A 7,062-nucleotide genomic window follows, 5' to 3' on the forward strand; every position below is an offset into this window, starting at 1 on the left:
GGCACTATTTCAGGGGCTCTACCTGAATCTGTGACATTTCTGATGACACTCTGTGAGCAGGTGTTACCATCATATAATCTCCATTTCACAGGTGAAGGCACTGAGACACAGGTAAGTCCCTAGCCCCAGGTCCGTGAGGCTAAGAGGAGGCTGCTGCTGCTGCTGCTAAGTCGCTTCAGTCGTGTCCGACTCTGTGCAACCCACCAGGCTCCTCCGTCCATGAGATTTTCCAGGCAAGAGTCCTGGACTGGGTTGCCATTGCCTTCTCTGAAGAGGAGGCTGACTGGGATCCAAACCAGGCATTGTGGTACTGGAGTCCACCCCCTAAACCCAGGTCACATCCCGCCCATAAGGAGAAAATAAACTCACCCAAAATCCTATACACAGAAGTGACCACCAAGACATTTGGGTATATAGCCTTTCGGTATTTTAAATATAAAATTTTTTTCATAAATTATTGTAAAATAAGTGCTTCCCTTGTAGCTCAGTTGGTACAAAATCTGCCTGCAATGTAGAAGACCCACGTTTGATTCCTGGGTTGGGACGATCCCCTGGAGAAGGAAATGGCAACCCACTCCAGTATTCTGGCCTGGAGAAACCCATGGACAGAGGAGCCTGGCAGGCTACAGTCCATGGGGTCACAAGAGTCAGACATGACTTAGCAACTAAACAACCACCATTGTAAAATGTCTTACTGTATGCACTGTTTTGTAGTCTTTCTACTTATTTTTCCACATCATGACACATTCTACAACTTTTTCTTCAAAATGAAAATAGTCTTTTTTATCATAAAAGTGACAGAAGAATTAAATTTATGTGTTTGCTTGTAGTGTATGTGTGAAATGTCTCTGAAAGGGTTCTGCAGATGCTGGAACACTGGTTACCTCTGGAGGGAGCCAGATGGAAGGCAGACGTGATGAGGAGACTGCTGTGTATGTAACCTCTTGTACTTTTGACTGTGACTATATAAATGTATTATTGATTTCAAAAATAATTAAACTTTAAAAATGAAACTGATTCATCCTCATTATAAAAAAATATAGGCATAAAGTAGAAAATAAATTCATCTTTAAGCTCAATACCCAGAGATAACACTGTTAACATTTTTGCTCTATTTCTTTCAGAACTTCATCTATGAATGTATAGACATATATGCAGATATATTTTTACCAAAATAGGATGAGGCTGTATGGGGCTGTTTTGTCACCTGTGTTTTTCACTTAGGGTGAATCATGGACAACGTTCCATGCAGCCTCATTTTAAATGTCAGCAAGGTTATTAGTCATGTAAAGGTGGTCGGTTTCCAAAGGACTATTTCTGGATGGACTGAGTTCAGCACCTAGATATGCAGTGCTAGTTGATACCAGGGTTATTTTATTAGGACACTCAGATGAAATTATGGTTTTGAAAGTGGTTTGTAAAGTATAGAGCATGTAAGATTCTGTTTTAAATTCTGGCCTCTTAACTGGCAGTGTCAGGAAGAATGGTAGAATCAAAACCAGTTGGTCCAGCTTCTTTCTAATGTTGGCTCACGGAGCTGACACTTCCCTAGTGCAGTCTTCATTTACACGCTCATTTACTTTTTTATATTTTGAGTCTTAGCTGGCGGCATGTGGGATCTAGTTCCCTCATCAGGGATTAAACCTGCATTGGGGGTGCAGTCTTAGCCACTGGACCACCCGCTAAGTCCCTGCACTCATCTTTAAAGCTGAAGAGTTTTAAGGAAAGTTTAAGAGCACAAAGTGTTAGCAAGGATATGGGACTGAAACTCTGCTAAATGTCTTACAGCTGGTGGGAATGTGAACTGGGGCAAACTTTTTGGAAAAGAAGTGGTATCTACTAAAGCTGATCATGTGAGATACCCTACGGCTCAGAAAGGCCTCTGCTGGTTATACAGTGAACACAAATGCAAGCAGATTCCATCACATGACTTATTAATAGAATGTTCATAGCAGCACTATTTATAAGCATCCCAAACTAAAAACTTCCCATATGCCCATCACTAGTTAAGTGGATAAATTACAATGTTGTCACACAATACAATACTATCCAACAATATGAATCTATCTCACAAACATGTTGAACCAAAGAAACTTGGCTAATGATTAGAGCACAAACTGTTTCACTTAGCTCTACTACTACAAAACAAACTGTTCCCACACTTAGCATCTTTAAAGAACTGATTGAGTGGCTAGTTGTCCAGTTTCTCTTCTGTGGCTGCATTTGGCTCTGGGTTTGGCAGGGCTGGAAGGTCCAAGGAGACCTTGTTCACCTGTGTGGTGGTTCTAGGTTCTCTTCCACAGGGCCTCGGTCACCTCCCTGATACGGAAGCCACGGAGCAAGTTCCAAGAGGGTGAAAGTGAAGCTGCAAGCTCTAAGGCCAAACTTCAGACTTGCATAGCATTTGTTCCTCTGTATTCTGTCGGTTAGCCAAGTCAAAGGCCATCGCAGATTCAAGGGGTGGTAAATACAGACTCCATCTATTAATGATAATAGATCACCATTATTGCCAAATTCAGAATAGTATTGCCAAATTCAGAACAGTATTCCCAAATTCAGACTTAAATTGAAGAAAGTAGGGAAAACCACTAGACCATTCAAGTATGAACTAAATCAAATCCCTCTTGATTATACAGTAGAAGTGACAAATAGACTCAAGGGATTAGATCAGATAGACAGAGTGCCTGAAGAACTATGGACGGAGGCTCGTGACATTGTATAGGAGGCAAGGATCAAGACCATCCCCAAGGAAAAGAATGAAAAAGGCAAAATGGTTGTCTGAGGAGGCCTTACAAATAGCTATGAAAAGAAGAGAAGTGAAAGGCAAAGGAGAAAAGGAAAGATATACCCATTTGAATGCAGAGTTCCAAAGAATAGCAAGGAGAGATAAGAAAGCCTTCCTCAGTGATCAATGCAAAGAAATAGAGGAAAACAATAGAATGGGAAAGACTAGAGATCTCTTCAAGAAAATTAGAAAATACCAAGGGAACTTTTCATGCAAAGATGGGCACAATAAAGGACTAAAATAGTATGGACCTAACAGAAGCAGACATCACCCTTATGGCAGAAAGTGAAGAACTAAAGAGCCTCTTGATGAAAGTGAAAGAGGAGAGTGAAAAAGTTGGCTTAAAGCTCAATGTTCAGAAAACTAAGATCATGGCATCTGGCCCCATCACTTCATGGGAAATAGATGGGGAAACAGTGGAAACAGTGTCAGACTTTATTTTTGGGGGCTCCAAAATCACTGCTGATGGTGATTGCAGCCATGAAATTAAAAGATGCTTACTCCTTGGAAGGTAGGTTATGGCCAACCTAGATAGCATATTTAAAAGCAGAGACATTACTTTGCCAACAAAAGTTCGTCTAGTCAAGGCTATGGTTTTTCCAGTGGTCATGTATGGATGTGAGAGTTGGATGGTGAAGAAAGCTGAGCATCGCAGAATTGATGCTTGTGAACTGTGGTGTTGGAGAAGACTCTTGAGAGTCCCTTGGATTGGAAGGAGATCCAACCAGTCAATCCTAAAGGAAATCAATCCTGAGTGTTCATTGGAAGGACTGATGTTGAAGCTGAAACTCCAATACTTTGGCCACATCATGCGAAGAACTGACTCATTGGAAAAGACCCTGATGCTGGGAAGGAATGGGGGCAGGAGGAGAAGGGGATGACAGAGGATGAGATGGTTGGATGGCATCACTGACTTGATGGACATGGGTTTGGGTAGACTCCAGGAGTTGGTGATGGACAGGGAGGCCTGGCGTGCTGCGGTTCACGGGGTCGCAAAGAGTCAGACACAACTGAGCGACTGAACTGAACTGAACTGAACAGAAGCAGAAGATATTAAGAAGAGGTGGCAAGAATACACAGAAGAACTATACAAAAAAGATCTTCATGACCCAGATAACCACAATGGAGTGATCACTGGACTAGAGTCAGACATCCTGGAATGTGTAGTCAAGTGGAGGTGGTAGAATTCCAGTTGAGTTATTTCAAATCCTGAAAGATGATGCTGTGAAAGTGCTGCACTCAATGTGCCAGCAAATTTGGAAAACTCAGCAGTGGCCACAGGACTGGAAAAGGTCAGTTTTCATTCCAATCCCAAAAAATGGCAATGCCAAAGAATGCTCAAACTACCACACAATTGCACTCATCTCACACCCTAACAAAGGAATGCTCAAAATTCTCTAAGCCAGGCTTCAACAGTATGTGAATCATGAACTTCCAGATGTTCAAGCTGGATTTAGAAAAGGCAGAGGAACCAGAGCTCAAACTGCCAACATCCGTTGGATCATCGAAAAAGCAAGAAAATTCCAGAAAAACATCTACTTGTGCTTTATTGACTATGCCAAAGCCTTAAACTATGTGGATCACAACAAACTGTGGAAAATTCTTAAAGAGATGGGAATACCAGACCACCTGACCTGCCTCCTGAGAAATGTGTACGCAGGTCAGGAAGCAACAGTTAGAACTGGACATGGAACAACAGACTGGCTCCAAATAGGGAAACGAGTACGTCAAGGCTGTATATTGTCACCCTGCTTATTTATCTTATATGCAGAGTACATCATGAGAAATGCTGGGCTGGATGAAGCACACGCTGGAATCAAGATTGCCGGCAGAAACATCAATACCCTCAGATATGCAGATGACACCACACTTAGGGAAAAAAGCAAAGAAGAATTAAAGAGCCTCTTGAAGAAAGTGAAAGAGGAGAGTGAAAACGTTGGCTTAAAACTCAACATTCAGTAGACTAACATCATAGTATCTGGTCCCATCACTTCATGGCAAATAGATGGGGAAACAGTGGAAACAGTGACAGACTTTATTTTTGGGGGCTCCAAAATCACTGCAGATGGTGACTACAGCCATGAAATTCAAAGACGCTTGCTCCTTGGAAGAAAAGTTGTGACCAACCTAGACACCATATTAAAAAGCAGAGACATTACTTTGCCAACAAAGGTCTGTCTAGTTAAAGCTATAGTTTTTCCAGTAGTCATGTATGGATGTGAGAGTTGGACTTTAAAGAAAGCTGAGTGCTGAAGAATTGATGCTTTTGAACTGTGGTGTTGAAGAAGACTCTTGAGAGTCTCTTGGACTGCAAGGAGATCCAACCAGTCCATCCTAAAGGAAATCAGTCCTGAATATTCATTGGAAGGACTGATGCTGAAGCTGAAACTCCAATACTTTGGCCACCTGATGGGAAGAACTGACTCATTTGAAAAGGCCCTGATGCTGGGAAAGATTGAAGGCAAGAGGGGAAGGGGATGACAGAGGATGAGATGGTTGGATGGCATCACCGACTCAACGGACATGAGTTTGAATAAACTCCGGGAGTTGGTGATGAACAGGGAGGCCTGGCATGCTGCAGCTATGGGGTTGCAAAGAGTCGGACACGACTGAGCGACTGAACTGAATTGACTGATTAATGATAAGTTACTTGGCAAAGGGTCACACGTACAGGGATGGGAGAAATTTGTGGCCATATCTTCCATCTACTACAATATGATTTTATATCAAATAGAAAAGCAGACAAAACAAATTTACGTTGTGACAAATTCCTGAGCAGATACTACTGGAGGGGAGTATGCGGGAGGCCATCTGGGTCCCTCGATGTATCATACTTGTTCATCTAGGTTACCAGCGTGTGTTCAGTTCATGAAAATTCAACCAGCTGTAAATTTAAGACATTTGAAACTTTGTGATGGCTAAACTTGAGCTGAAAAAATTTAAATATATATACATATATAGTGACTTAAAGAGAATGACATTCTCTTTCAAGTTACAGTCCAGCTAGTCAGGCTGTTGGAACAGATCAGTTCCTGGACGTTATTTGGGGCCCTGGTTCCTCCTTTCTTGCTGTTCCATCCTATCCTTATCCAAACAGCTGAAGCTGTTCCTGGCAGTCTGCATCATACCTAGTGGGAAGGGACCCAGAGAGGAAGTCCTGGAAAAACATGTGCCTTTTGTGCTAATAAGCTGGAAGCTACACACACACATCACTGCCACTCCCAATCCACTGACACCAGCTTATCTCACGGCCATGCCTAGCTGGGAATGCTATGGAAACCCTGTGTCAAGAAGCACCCATTTCAGGAACAAGTAGCACTCTGCTGTGTTTTTAATGATGAAACTGCTCTTTAATAATTATTCTTTCAAAAGACCGATCAGAAAAATCTAAGTTCCTTTTTCTCAGCATTAAAACATTTAAAAAAAAAACAAGTGACTTGAGTTCTATACTTGCAATTCCTGTTTCAAAACGAAGGTCCTTATAGACTGAAAACAATCTCTCTCAATACCAATGTTGAAAACACACATCTGAAGGCACATTTCTGCTGCTGTCCTGAAAGATCAGATACTATTTCTGTTTCCGTGAATGTAAACTCAGAATTCTTCAGGAACCTTCTTTAATAATCATTGTTCAGGAAGTCAGTGACAATGGGGACTTGTCTGATACTATGGGGCTACCAATGATGTTCACTGCATCACAATACTTGCAGGTAGCTATTTTAAAGAAAACACCCTTTTCCAGGTTACTTTTAATCATTTAGAAAAAATAAAGGTCCTCATAAGGTAGTTTAAGCCACCAAAAAAAAAAAACAAATAAATATTTTTAAAAGAAGGTCATTAATAATCACTATGCATTTCCCTTAAATATTAATATATAAATATTTTCAACTTATATAAGTAAATATATGAATTTTAAAAAAATTTCACAATATAATTGGTCAGATTCCAAGGGCTTAAATACTTTCATATAAAAAAGCTGGGCTTTTCTGGCAGTCCAGTGGTTAAGACTCCACAGTTCAACTGCAGGGGACATGGGTTTGATCCCTGGTGAGGGAACTAAGATCCCGAATGCCACGTGTGTGGTATGGCCAAAAAAGAAAAAAAAGTCAACTGTCTTTGGAAGGTTCCCTTATATGATTTTAGAGGAATACCCTCTAAAATGAGATGTTCAATGAACAAATGAATGCGTTAGGGCATATAAGACTGAAAAATCCTGTAAAAATATCTGCATTTATGAATCTATTTTCTACCTAAAATGCACAGATAAGGAATTCTTA

General features: G+C 41.1%; 1 long non-coding RNA gene across 1 annotated transcript; it reads right to left on the bottom strand.

Moving 5' to 3' along the window:
- Positions 1-1,053: 1,053 nt before the first annotated feature.
- LOC145520689 (uncharacterized) lies at positions 1,054-6,360 on the bottom strand. The gene is made up of 2 exons (XR_014064724.1): positions 5,543-6,360; positions 1,054-2,480 (listed from the first exon to the last, which is right to left on the bottom strand). It is a non-coding gene; the product is annotated as an uncharacterized LOC145520689 (long non-coding RNA).
- Between the last annotated feature and the right edge of the window lie 702 nt (positions 6,361-7,062).

Source organism: Giraffa tippelskirchi, chromosome 1 (genome assembly GCF_054371585.1).
Source record: "Giraffa tippelskirchi isolate mGirTip1 chromosome 1, T2T-mGirTip1v1.2.pri, whole genome shotgun sequence".
NCBI classification, from domain to species: domain Eukaryota; kingdom Metazoa; phylum Chordata; class Mammalia; order Artiodactyla; family Giraffidae; genus Giraffa; species Giraffa tippelskirchi.